The sequence below is a fragment of the Macaca nemestrina genome, chromosome 17, assembly GCF_043159975.1.
Source record: "Macaca nemestrina isolate mMacNem1 chromosome 17, mMacNem.hap1, whole genome shotgun sequence".
Classification (NCBI taxonomy): Eukaryota; Metazoa; Chordata; class Mammalia; order Primates; family Cercopithecidae; genus Macaca; species Macaca nemestrina.
Genome location: NC_092141.1, coordinates 85528271 through 85541800, shown reverse-complemented (window position 1 = coordinate 85541800; position 13530 = coordinate 85528271). Strand labels below are relative to the sequence as shown.

Sequence of the window (13530 nt, the reverse complement as noted above, 5' to 3'; positions counted from 1 at the left end):
GATGATAAGCAATGGGGCTGAGAACGGGGCATCCAGACCTTGGAGTTCGGTCCTAGCTGCCCTGGCCAAGGTTTTGTTTGTCTAGTCCCAAGAGTCAGGCCCTTGGAGTCCAGGGAAGAGAGAAGGAACCACCTGGGCAGATAGACCCAAGTCAAGGGGCCAGGTGTCGCCAGCGTCCCCAGTCTCCAGTCTGGCTCTGGCCCACATGGCAGCTGGAAGGGCCAGAGCTGGGTGGGTTCTGTCAATGCTTCTACGGGGCGTTTGCGGGGGTGGGGGCGGCAGGAGTCAAAAATGTTGGCCTTAGCTACAGGGCAAATGCAGATAGGACCTCCACGGAGAGCCTGTTCCCAACCCAAGGGCACAGCAGAGCTAGGGGAGAGGCCTCGGGGTCCAGGAGGGAGAGGTGTTCAGGCCCAGCTTCCCGGGTACAGTGTGACTAGAGACTAAAAAGGTCAAGGGAACAGGCCCACCTGGCCTGAGGATGAGGGCGCTGGAGGAAGGGGATGGGAGATTGGGTGCTTTTTCTTGAGGGGGAGGGGCGACTTAAAGACAGCAATCCAGACCTAGATGACGTGTTTGGTCTGGGGTGGAGTGAGGACGCTAAGAGAGAAAGGACGGCGCCCTGAAGAGACCAGCTCGGGCGAAAACAAGGCTCTGCCCAGGCGGGGACCCAGCTGGGTGGAAGGCGGAGGCGGGAACCCAGGAAGCAGACAGAGCAAAGGCTGCGTCCGGCAGGCCCCGCCCCCCGGAGCCCGGCCCCGCCCCCCGGAGCCCGGCCCCGCCCCCCGGAGCCCGGCCCCGCCCCCCGACCGCCCGCGCGCAGGTAGGGAAGAGGCGGAGCGCCGCCGCCCCGCCCCCGAGGAGCCACCGCCCAGCCGCTCGCAGGCGCCGCACGGAGCTGAGTCCCGGGGACTTGGGGCCGCAGGGAGGTGAGCGCGGGGGGACGAGCGGGGCAGGGCTCACGGCAGCCCAGCCACAGGCGCTGGAAGGGTCTCGAGGTTGTGCCCGAGCCTGCCCTGGAGCGGTGGTGCGCGGCCAGGGAGGGTGCCCTGTGCCCGGTGCCCGCCCTGCGGAGCGCCTGGGTCCCACGTGGGCCCGGCTGGAGGCCCGGGCTGGCTCGGAAGGCGCCGGCGGGGCCGCTGAACCCGGTCTGCTGGCCCCTAGGGCTCGGCTCGAACAGGACGCCTAAGGGGTCCTTGGGTAACGGGGCGCCAGATGTAGGGGCAAGACGATTGGGCAGAGGTTTAAACCTCCGGAGGAAGAGAGGGAACTGCGCAGGGCAGTGCCGCCTGCGTCCCAGAAGTGCCTGCAGTTCAGACCCTTCTCTCCCCTCCGTTTTCTCCCGGGAGAGCACCGGGCAATTTGAGGCCGAAGTTTGTTGGTTGAGCCGGCCAAGGTGGAAACAGGTGCGGGGATGGGGATGAGGGAGCCGGACTCACACAGCGGGGCTGGACCGGAGCTCAGAAATTGGGCCCAGGAGTCCTGACTTCTGGATGGAGGGGCTGGGGAAGGTTGGCTTGGGCTTGCCTTTTACCTATTTGACCCCTCGGATGTTCCCCCAGGGCATTGGGTTAGAGACGGATGAGTCCCCTAGGGTACAGACCCCGCCCCACTCCCACGCCAGGGCGCAAAGGAAGCCTAGGTTTTGGTCCTGCCCCATTCCATAAAAGATTAACGGAGGGGGCTCTAAGGTTGGAGCTACTGAGAGGGTGGCAGCGGGTGTGTCTGAGGAGCAGAAGGCGGGGGGAGCTGACCCCACATGGGGAGGGGCTGCTATTGCCTGGGCGGCTGGCATCAGGCCCCCAGTGTGTGCCATTTGCTGGTAAAATAACGAGACCAGCATCTGTCTTATTTGACCATCACTGTCTGTAGGGCAGGGAGTGGAGTGGAAAGGGAGGCGTGTTTTAGAGCAGTGGTTCTCAACCAGGGGCGACTTTGCTTGCCACGGGATATTTGGCAATGTTGGAGTGATTTTGGGTGTCACACACATGGGAGGGGAAGTGAGTGTTGTTACTGGCAGGTAGTGGGTAGAGGCCAGGGACGCCACCAGACATCTTCAGGGCACAGGACAGTCCGCACAATGAGGAATTATCCAGCCCAAAGTGCTGTGCTGTGCTGTGCTGTGCTGTGGCTGGGAAACCCTGCGCAGCACCTGGTCGGTCAGGTTCCTTCTCAATGATGCTCCCTCACTGGGGAAACTACCTCAGTTTTCCCGAGTGGTTAGAAGAGGAACTTGAAATAAACCTGAATGAGATAAGGGGTAAGGCAGTGTGAGGACACTTATTCCCCTTGCAAGAGTCCTCCTTTGGTGCCATGAGCCACCACTGTTCCCCATCTCCACTGGCCCTGCAGGAAGCTGGTCTGGGTGCTGTGGGGTAGAGGTTGGGAACAGGGGACCCCTTCGCAGCCCAGGCCTGGAGTGCCTAACCCCAGGGCAGTCTCCCAGGAAGGCTGGGCCGAGGCAGCCCTTGAGCTCAAATATCCCTGGGCTGGAAGGGTGGGCAAAGGATGAACTCTGTTCCCATAGATTTTCCCAAAGCTGAATTGCTGAGGCTGGCATGGGTGCCTGATACCATGTGACCTGCTGGAATTTTCCCTTCTGAACTCACACCTAACTCCTCCAATGATGTACACCTTTTGAAAGCGACATCCAAAGAGTATCAGGGCTCCTAATTCCTGGAAGCTCCCCAGGCTGCTTTCCTCCTGCAATAAAGAGGGCACCCTGGGTTAGCGGACGAGCCCTGGAGTGGGTCCAGCTGCTGGCGGGGTGGGAGCACCCTGCCTGTGGTGTTAGCAGAGGTGAAAGATGGGAGACATCAAAGCACAGGCCAGGCGGCCCCCCGGTAGGGATGACTCAGAGTTGTTTGTGTTGAGCTGGAGGAATGTAGTTCCAGTTTTCTGGCAACAAGGAGGGGTGGCTGGCACGGTGGGAGAGGATCGGATGAAGCAGCCGCGTCCGTGCCCAGGAGCCAGAGCCACTTCGCTGCCCTCCCTCCCCGTTTTCTTGCAGTAGCCATCACACCCATCTGTTCACTTCTGGACTCGGCCTTCTTGCCTGGGAACCCTGGTGGAGGTTTTCGAGCCTGGCTTCTTTTTGCTGGTGTTGGTGGGGTTTTGTTTGTTTGTTTTTGTTTTTATTTTTGTTTTTTTGGTCTCTCGACTGTAAAAGGCCGAAGTGAAACTCCCACCTTTTCATTTGCACAAAAAACAAAAGTGGCCTCCATTGCTGTGAGCCTCTTGAGGGACAGGGCTGAGCACCCAGACTTAGACAAAGTTGTTCAGAAAGTCAGCAGTGGAGCTCAGGTGTGAACCCAGTTGCCCACCCTCAGGCCCAGCCCAAGAGCCCCACAAACAAACCCTCAGTGACTCCTACCTGTCTATATCTGGTGTAGACACACACACACACACACAGACACAGACACACACACAGAAACACAGACACACACAGAAACACACACAGAGACAGACACACATACACACAGAAACACACACAGACTCACACAGAAACACACACAGACTCACACAGAAACACACACAGACTCACACAGAAACACACACACACACAGACACTCTCTCTCCAGCTCAGGAGGGGGACTTTTGTTCCTGTAAGAGGAGGAAAAAATTACACTACAAATGCTTTGGGTGACGCACCTGGGACCCGAGTCCTGCTCTGGGGTCAGTGGTGCTGTTTTGGCTGTGACCTCAGCTCTGGATACTGTGGTGGCCTCTCCACCAAGGTTTCTGTCCTCCTTGCTGTGTAAACTCTGCCCCAGACAAGGTGACAGATGACAGCAGAAGTCAAGGAGCTGCGCACACCTACCCGTGAGTGTCCGAGTGGCATGGCTCAGCCGCCTGGTGCTTCCCTTTGGGCCTGGCCCCCGCCTGCCGCTGGCACAGCACAGGGAAGACGTGTGCCCTCCTGGCTGCCTCTCCCCCTCCACACTCTCCTCAGATCTCTGTGCCACGCACTCTGGAGCAGGCCTCGGCACTGCCCTGTCTGCCCCAGGGGGTTTCCAGAGTGAGCTCACGCATCTGCACTGGCTGCACTGGCTGTCGGAAGCGGCTCCCGGTTTCCTATCCAGCTGAGCCAGGCTGGGGGAGGAGTGGCGGGGACGTCTGCGCCTGCCCAAGTGCAGGCTGACCTCGGCAGTGATAGTGGCTAGTCAGGGACAGCTCTCAGGGCACGGGCGGCTTCACAGGGAAACCAAGCCTGCCTGGAACATCGTTTTGCCTCCCAGGAGACCTGGATGGGTGTAAAGAAAAACACATTTTCTGGGAAGTACAAAGCGCCACCGTGTCCACGGCCCCTCCTTCGGCAAATGTATCCGGGCGCCCAGCTGGGAGTTGTTTGTGGTCCAAAAGCCACTGGAAGGCAGTTCCAGCCCCAATGCCCGGCTCCTCCAGGAAAGTGGTTTCAGCCCAGTGGGCAGCGCGGGAGGTGGGCCGGAGACACTGTTTGGAGTGTGAGGGGAACCTTGTGACCCGTGGAAAAGGATGGAGGAGGATTCCAAACTTCAGGAGCTGGGCCAAGGCCCAGGGGCTGCTGGGCACGGTCATCCATGTGTGTGCTCAATAGGATGGGGTCACTTAACTAGTCTGTGCCTCAGTTTCCCCAGCTGCACAGTGGAGTCACTAACAGTAATCTACCTGGAGGGTTGCGTGAGGTGAGGATTCCCGTGGTGAAGGTGTACAGCCTTCAGTGCAGTGCCCGGCCATGGCAGGAGCAGTGAGGGGAGCCGTCGTGATAATGGTGTTAGGGTGGCTTCAGGTAGGGGCATGGCTGCCAGTCCATAGCACAGCCTTGGGAGATGGCCAAGGCCCTGCCTCATGGGCTGTCAAGGACTAGACGGGAACATGCATATGGAGCAGTGGCACTGTTGTTGTTGTTATTGTTATTCCGTAGGAGTGTGTCTGGGGTAGGGGGACCTCAGTGCCTTGGTGACCAAGGGAAACGAGGGTGGGTTTCCATCTGGGCATGAACTGTTGACCTCTGCCCGGGGGTTTTCCTGGCCTGCCAGTGTGTGTGTCACTGACGGTGGGGTGGGGAGCAGATCATGGAGCTGGTGCCCCTCAGCTGTTCTTTCCCTGGCGTAGGTTCCTGGGGCTGGGAGCAGGGTAAAGCTACCTCAAGTCTTGGTTTTCTCCTCTGCCTCCCCCGTGTGGCCCCCAACCCTGTGCTAGCAGGTGGTGCGGGGATGGCTTCCTGCCCTGATCTCCGCCAAGGCTCCCCAGGTTGTCAGCTCCATGTAGCCATAAGAAGATCTGGGGCCGAGTGCAGTGGCTCATGCCTGTAATCCCAGCACTTTGGGAGGCTGAAGCGGGCGGTCACAAGGTCAGGAGATGGGGACCATCCTGGCTAACACGGTGAAACTCCGTCTCTACTAAAAATACAAAAAATTAGCTGGGTGTGGTGGCAAGTACCTGTGGTCCCAGTTACTCGGGAGGCTGAGGCAGGAGAATCGCTTGAACTCAGAAGGCGGAAGTTGCAGTGAGCCAAGATCACACCACTGCACTCCAGCCTGGGCGGCAGGGCGAGACTCCATCTCAAAAAAAAAAAAAAAAAAAAAGAGAGCGATCTGGAAGAGGAGGATTGAGGATGTGCTGTGGGGTTTGGAGTGGAAACAGGACTTTGAACCCTGGCCTAAGCCCCTTTTGACCTTGCCCGCCCGTGAGGATGATGACAGCTGCCTGTCACCCTCAGCCTCAACTAAATGAGCTCATGTTTGTAAAAGTCTTTTGCAAGCCGAGCAGTGCCACCCAGGCACTTAGGTGCTGTCCCTTCTTCATGAATTAAAGGCCTTTGCACGCGGGACTCACTCCAGCACCCCAAACACTCAGAGTCCTCACCCGTTCTTTTTCCCCTGCCCCTCACCAGTTCCAGGGTGGCAGGAGGCTGCAGAGTGTGGAGGTTAAGAGCGCAGGGCCGGCCGGGCGCGGTGGCTCAAGCCTGTAATCCCAGCACTTTGGGAGGCCGAGACGGGCGGATCACGAGGTCAGGAGATCGAGACCATCCTGGCTAACACGGTGAAACCCCGTCTCTACTAAAAAATACAAAAAAACTAGCCGGGCGAGGTGGCGGGCGCCTGTAGTCCCAGCTACTCGGGAGGCTGAGGCAGGAGAATGGCGTGAACCCAGGAGGCGGAGCTTGCAGTGAGCCTAGATCGGGCCACTGCACTCCAGTATGGGCAAGAGTGCCAGACTCCGCCTCAAAAAAAAAAAAAAAAAAAAGAGCGCAGGGCCCTGGCTGGGGTTGTAGCCCCACCACTCCCTAATTGTGGGACCTTGGATAGGTGACTTCATCTCTCTGAGCCTCAGTTTCCCCACCTGTCGAATAGAGATCTATCCTGTGGGGCTCACAGATCTATCCCCTGTGGGGCTCACGGCTCAGATAGAGACTAAGTGAGCGATGGTGGCAGAGCTCAGCCAGGAATAAAAGAAGCTTCCAACTGGGCGTTGGGTGTGTGCCAGGCAGCGTCCATTCATATCTGCTGTCATCTTCCCCGGCTCCCTCCATGGTGGGGCGTCACCGCATCTCACAGCAGAGGAGGCAGGCTCTGCAGCACCCACTTGCCCAAAGTCTCCCAGCAGGTAGGTGGCCAAGGCAGGTTTGAGTCCTGTCTCTGGCCCCTTGTTCCTCCTCATTCCTCAGCAAGAGAGCCCCACGCTGCCCCAAAGCAAGGTGCGGGCCATGAGCGGTTGGCTTTGCAGGCCTGCTTGGGACGAGCAACCTGGTGGGCTGGTGTCCAAGTGTCCTGAAACCCTGGCAGCCACTGGGACTAGGGCCAGCCTCTTCCCTGGGAAGCAGGGAGCCCCAGGGCAAGAATCTGGGAAATTAGGTTTATTGGTTCCTTAATGACTGTTTACAAGCTCAGAAGTGTCTGCCTGGCATTTTCCTCCCTGCTGAGGGGCTCCATGCAGCCAGGGGCAGAACTGGGTCTCCAGAAGTGCTCTGAGTGTGTCAAGGTGCGGGCCAGGGCCGCCGTCAGCTCCCTGGGCTCTGCATGCTCACACCCAGCCAGCCCAGGCCTATTTCTGGCTGGGTGACACTGGGCAAGGTGCTTACCTCTCTGTGCAGTAAGTGAGACCTCGCACCTCAGCTGAGCTGCTCCTGGGGTAAGCCCGCATTCATGGTGATGTAGTCACCTAGATCTTAGACCCTGGGAGGATACTAGCATCCTATGCATACACAGACTAAGGCTCAGAGATGTTCAGTGGCTTGCCTAAGATCACACAGCAGTTAGAGATGGGCCTATGACCCTGTCTTCCGCTATCAGGCCAGATTTTCACCATCTGGAGGCAGGTGGAAATCGGGCAGGCTCCTACTTTGTAAGCGCAGGACAGAGCCCTGTCTGTGTACATGGGGCAGTCACAAATGGAAATGGCCTGGTCACACCTTAGTGTCAAGGAGCTCCAGCAGGAGTGAACCGGACCTCTCACGCAGACCCCAGGCTGCATCCCATCCTGCCCCAACCGCTGGGCTTGTGCTGGACCGCCGCTGCTTCCAACGGCCGTGAAAACTCGGCTGCCGGGATGCAGACAGGCGGACTTTCATGAGTGTTTGCAGCAAAGGGCAGTTCCCACCGTGCCTGTGTTGCTGTGGCACCGTGTGGTGCACACCCCACCCTGGAAACCCTCCAGTGTCCTGGTGTCTGACCCCAAATGGACAGGGCCTTTTGGGCCCCAGGGGCCACTTCTAACTCCTCCCCTTTACAACGATGCTGAGGGAGCAGGAGAACTGGGGTCCGGCGGCTGCGCGTGCCCCCTTCCCTTCATTGCCCCGAAGCCTGCAGTCCAGCCCCAGGCTCGGGAGCGGCTGCATCTTCCCTGGGATGTGGAAGGCACCTGTATCCCTGCCCAGCTGCTGCCACTTGCCTGCCTCCGCCAGCAGCTTTGTTTTGTTTTGTTTTGTTTGTGTGTTTTTTGAGATGGAGTCTTGCTCTGTCGCCCAGGCTGGAGGGCAGTGGCGTGATCTCAGCTAACTTCAACCTCCGCCTCCCAGGTTCAAGTGATTCTCCTGCCTCAGCCTCCTGAGTAGCTGGGATTACAGGCACCCGCCACCACGCTTGGCTAATTTTTGTATTTTTAGTAGAGATGGGGTTTTACCATGTTGGCCAGGCTAGTCTAGAACTCCTGACCTCGGGTGATCCGCCCACCTCAGTCTCCCAAAGTGCTGGGATTACAGGCGTGAGCCACTGTGCCCAGCCTCCACCAGCAGCTTTTGAAATCCAGAAATTTCCAGGGGAGGGCACTGTGGTGGGTGGGGCCTGGCACTGTGTCCAGCTCAAGAGGCCTGGCTGCACTGCCACCTCCTTTGATGCCCTCCCCTGTATCTTGCCAGCAACTGCTGCACCTTGGGCTTTGGGGATGCAGGGCTCGGGCACCCCCAGCTCAGCCTGCTTCCTGGACCAGGAACCCCAGCAGAGGAGGGGCGTTTGTATCTCTGCCATCCCTGCTGGCAACGGGTCCTGAGAAAACCCAGATGGTTGGTGCAGAGGGGGCATGAGGCTGCACCACCCTAAGAACATGACATGTCACCCCCCAGCCCCCCGCAACACACACACGCAGGTTCACACCCTCATACCCTGATCTTGGTGGCTCCCTGGAGCGCAGCGCCCGCTTCCCGTGTCTGTGGTTGGCTTATGACACCCCAGCCACTCTAACCAGGTTAAAGGGAGCCCAGAGCCTGGGGCCTGATGGGAAAAAGCCCAAAGAAGTCAGGGAATGGTCAAGCCCCTGAACCTGCCCCTGGGGGTTCTTGATCTTCTGAACTGAGTTTGGGGCAAGCCCTGGAGGGGTGAGGAGGAGAAAGAAACGGCTCTCTGGGCCAGGGCCTGCTGTTAGTGGGATGTCTGGGGAGGTGTGTGAACCCACAGGCCGTTTTGTTTCTCTCCATCAGCGGCTGTGGGCTGAAGCATGTACCGGCGGAGTGGGTTGAGATCGTGTCTGCGCCCACTTACCACCAGCTCTGGCCTCTGGGGAGGTGGTGCTGAGAGGGAGGGAGAGCAGCTCCTGTTTGGCTCCTGGAGACAGACAGCTAGGTGTCCCACCCTTAGAGTCCCCAGCCCCCTCTCCCCTCTGCTAACTCTGCCGGTGGAGCTCACGCCGCAGCTCCTGCCAGCCCTGCCCTCCTGTTTTGTCTCTCATGACTCTCCCCAAATCCTGCCCCCAGGCCCCCAGCCAGCCTTCTTGCCACTTTCCTGCCCTTTACTCTTGCCCCTTCTACCTCTTGCCAGGGCAAGGAAGTGTGCAGGGCGGCGTCACTGGCTACGTGAGGCCCAGCTTGGGGATGCATGGGGAGATGTGAGGACAGCTGTCCCATGAGCTGTCCTTCCGGGCCTCTGGGGCTGGAGAAACCCCGGGGTCAGCAGAACTACGGGTTTTACTGGGGATTGCACACTGGGTGAGGCCCAGCTTCCTCTTTGCCGCTTTCTAAAAATGCCCTGGTTCCCAGCAGGGCCACAGGCAGGAAAAATGAGTTTCAGTTTCTATGGCAGGGAAGCTGGGGAGAGAAGCAGTTTCCTCGTCCCCAGCCCTCACCCTGGCATCCTGTGATTCAACCGGGAAGACGTGGCCCCAAGCCTCCCACCACCCTCCTTCTGTCCTGACTGCCCACTCCCAGGGACGCCAGGTGACTCGCTTCACCCACCCGCAGCTCCGGAGCCAGGCTGGAAGCAGCTTCCGGCCCAGGGGGTGGTTCCCCACTTCCTCTCTTCAGGTGGCTAGAGCCCCTCCCTTCAGGAGGTCCCCTAAACTTCCTGGTCATATCCAGTGGGTAATAGTGGTCTCCCTCTTTCTTGTCTGGAGGGGAAGAGGCTGCTTACTCCTTATCCAAGGGCCTGTCCCACCCCTTTGTCCCCATTTCTGGCCACATGCAGGCTAAGCCCTTGCATCAAGCCTCTGCCTGTTTCCCTCTGGGCTGCACCTGCCACGCTCTCCCTGCCCCGCCCCCTAAAGCTCATAGAGCCCAGGGCTTGTGGGGACTGCACCCTTCATTAGCAAGACTCGGAGCCTCTAGAAACCCACTTGTGTGGGGGTGGGGAGTGTAGGGAGGTTGGTGGCACCAGGTGGAGAGAGAAAGGGAACTGCACCTGGGGGAGGTGGGAGGGGCAGTAGGCTGGGCCTGCCTGAAGGAGTGTGGCTTGTACAGTCCGCATGGTGGGGGGACCCTTGTACCCTGCCTGGGCTGGCTGGTAGGGCTCTGTTGGGGACCTCCCTGGGGGTGGCCTTGCTTACCCAGCTGTGCAGGACAGGCTTGGTTGGGAGTGCCCAGCCCCACCCTTTGTGGGGAAACCGGATTCTCTGGGCAGCAGTGGTAAATGGTGTCTGAGTCTGCATTTCTGTTGGATGTGCCTGAGCTCCGCTGCTGCTAGCTGGGTTATGCTATCTCCAGAGCTATCTGCAGTGGGGGAGGCCCTGAGCCTGGGCAGGGGAGTGTGCAGAGGCCTCAACCCATGGGACCTGGGGGGGATCTGAACTCTGCACTTCACTTTGTCTCAGAATTTCCCCGCCCCACCCTAAAGGAGGAGGAAATAGAATCTGTCCCACCCTAAGCCCCAGTCCCTCTCCCCAGGTCCCTTTGGCATCTCCCAGCTGGGCTGGGGCTGAAGGCCCTTCTCTGGGGTTGGCCACAGTGAGGTCAGGATCTGGCTGGGCAGGTGGCAGTGCTCCGCCTGTGGGCTGGGTGCGGAGGTGGGCCTGGGGGTCTTAGAGAGACAGCGGCGGATGTGACTGCGGGCCAGGAGGAAGCCTGGTCCCAGGGTGTCACCATTTCCCCTGCAGTGAGCAAGCATTTCTAGGGCTCGGAGACAAGTGCCGTGTGGGGCGGCTCCAGCTCGCCAGGACTTTTTTTCTGTCTGGTTCCTGCCATCTGGACTTGAGCCATGCTGAAGGCCAGAGTGGGTCTAACAGTCCCCACTCCTTTCCCCGTTGAGCCCCAAGGAGGGGACTGGGCTTTTGCACCCCTACCCCAATTTCTGCACGAGTTGGAGGCCGTTGATCTCAATGGTGGAAAGCGGCTGGTGCAATCATGCTTTCACACTCCGTGTTTAGGCTTCATAGGTGTCAAAGCTGGGCCATGACCTTATCCCATTCCCTCAGAGAAGGGAACTGAGGCGGGAGAGTGTAGCTGCTGTCAGGCCGCCACCCAGGCCTCTTGTGCTCTGTGGTTCAGACAGTGCTCCTGATGCCAGGCTCCCGCCCAGGAAGATGTGCCCACCCGCCTTGGACCTGTCTCTGCTCTCTGGTCTCAGACCACCTCTCTTTGGAACCCCCACCCCCCCACGGATTGCCCTGGGGCTGACCAGGCTCTCCTCTCCCTCAGTGTGGGTTTTGGGAGCCTCTGTCATCAGGAGGTTGGCACAGATGCCAGCAGTGCAGCGGATCCTGGGCGGGGGTCTCAGCTGGGATGGCCTGGCCTTGGGATAGGGAGGCTGGCTGGGCAGAACCCCAGAACCAAAAGCAGTGCCTGCGGCGGGCTAGGGAGCTAGGTGGGGAGTCTAGTGGGGAGGTCCACTGGATGCTCATCCTGGCACAGCATGTAGCGTCCTCCATCCTGGCCCTGCTGAGGGGGCACAGCCAGCAGGGTGGGAGCTCTCAGTGGAGCCCTGCAGAGGGGGCTGCCTCCTGGAGCAGCTGCAGGATGGGGGAGACCACTTCTCTCCAGGGCTGCTATGGACTGACTGACCACCCCCATCCCCACCCTCTCACTAGCTTCTGCTTCCCATTCAGTCAGCCATTGATGAGGGCCCCCTGGTTGCAGAATCCTGGGCTGCCCGGGGTTGGGTAGGGGACTCCGACACGTAGGTAAATCTGCGAGATGGCGGAGAGAGCAGGCAATAAAGTGACTGATTCTCTCTGGAGGTGACGTTTCACTTTCCTAGTTGGGCTTGGCCAGGCAGGGAAGGTGGAGCCTTGTGTGCCAGGCGCAACACTTCAGATGACAGGAGGTGAGAGCTTGGGGATGGCACAGGGATGTGGTTTGTCTGGTGAGGGCGTGGCAGGGAGGGCCGGCCTGAAGGGACCTCCAGGGAGGTGTGATCAGATCTGAGTTCCAGAAAGATCCTACCTGCTTGGCAACCTTAACTGAACTGGAGTCTGGAGGCCCCACCCTTGCACCCGGCTCCTTCCACTACTTGCCTCCCATCCCCCAGTGCCAGTTCCCCAGGGCAGTGCCCTCCCCATGCCCTCTTGGTGTACCCTGGTCCCAAAGGAGACCAAACTATGAACTTTTCCTGCAGAGGTCCCAGGTGAGGCTGTTGTCTTGGAGCTGTCCCCAGAGCAGGCTCAGGACGAGGGGACCTGGCCACAGCTTCAACCGAGTGGGGTCCCGGTGTGGCTGCCAGGGCTCCTTGGCACCAACCCAGCCCAGTGGATTGATCTCTGAGGACCTCGTCATACTCGGCCGGGCAGTCTGCCCGGGGTGGGTGGGGTCAGGACTCCCTAGCACTTCGGGATGGAAGGAGGTGAAGCCAGCACTGCTAGCCTTAAAGAAACGGGAGACATCCTAGCTCTGCCTCAATAGTTCTCCTCTGCACCCAGCATTCTGCTCCCCAAATGTCCCAAATATGCAGGGGGTCAAGGAACATTGCTTGATGGAATCACTGGGGGGCCTGGGCTACTCCCCAGCCTCTGATTTGCCCCATAGCGGCCCCTTAGGCACCTCTGGGGACCCCCAGGCCTCTGAGGAGCTTTGTTTGGAAAGCACTGGAATGCTGGACCAAGTTCCCTCTCTGGCTCCCTGAGAGGGGGGTCTTCTAGCCCCAGTCTTAGGGCAGGAGGGAGCCCGTCCCCTAGGAGCCCCCAGGCCCCGGAGCCAGACATCGGGCCTCCTATGCACCTCCCATAGCACCCTTTCTTGGCTATGTGAGCTTGGGCAAGTTACTGAACCCCTCTGAGCCTCCATTCACCATCTACAGAATGGAAGAAACACTAACGTCTCCCTGGAAGGTGTTTTGAAGGGTAATGCGTATAAAGGCCCAAACAAGGCCCAGCACAGTTAAGGACTTAATCCTGCCTGGCCTCGAGAGGGATTCCGGCACCTTGGGGTTCCCCTCAAAGGAGGACCTGGTCAGGACGTCTTAAAAACAAACAGGAATGCCCCTGGGTTTCGTGCTTTAAAATGGTTGATTTTATGTTGTATGGCTTTTAACTTCAATAAATTACTAATCAAAGCAACAAAACACTTCCAGATCATTTGAACTTTGCCTTAAGTATCAGTAGGCAGCTAGTAATTTCTGGACTTTGAAAGTTAAATATGTGGGGTTCTTTTGTTTTGTTTTGTTTTGTTTCAAGACTGAGTCTTGCTCTGTCACCCAGGCCGGAGTGCAGTGGTGGGATCTCAGCTCACTGCAACCTCTACCTCCCAGATTCAAGCAATTCTCTTGCTTCACCTTTCCTAGTAGCTGGGATTACAGGCATGTACCACCACGCCTGGCTAGTTATTTCGTTGTTTTTTTTTTTTGGTTTTGGTTTTGAGACAGTCTCGCACTGTTGCCCGGGCTGGAGTGCAATGGCACGATCTCAGCTCACTGC

General features: G+C 58.8%; 1 protein-coding gene across 4 annotated transcripts in view; it reads left to right on the top strand.

The window, feature by feature from the left end:
- LOC105469203 (rhomboid 5 homolog 2) overlaps positions 1-13530 on the top strand; it is a 52102-nt gene that overhangs the window by 20814 nt on the left and 17758 nt on the right. The window contains exon 1 of one of the 4 annotated variants that reach the window (XM_011719953.3): positions 834-929. The exons of 1 other annotated variant lie outside the window; for it this stretch is intronic. The gene's annotated coding sequence lies outside the window, so the exon portion shown is untranslated. Of the gene's footprint in view, positions 1-833; positions 930-1110; positions 1407-13530 lie in introns of those variants that run through there. 2 more of the 4 variants (XM_011719959.3, XM_011719955.3) reach the window with 2 other exon arrangements.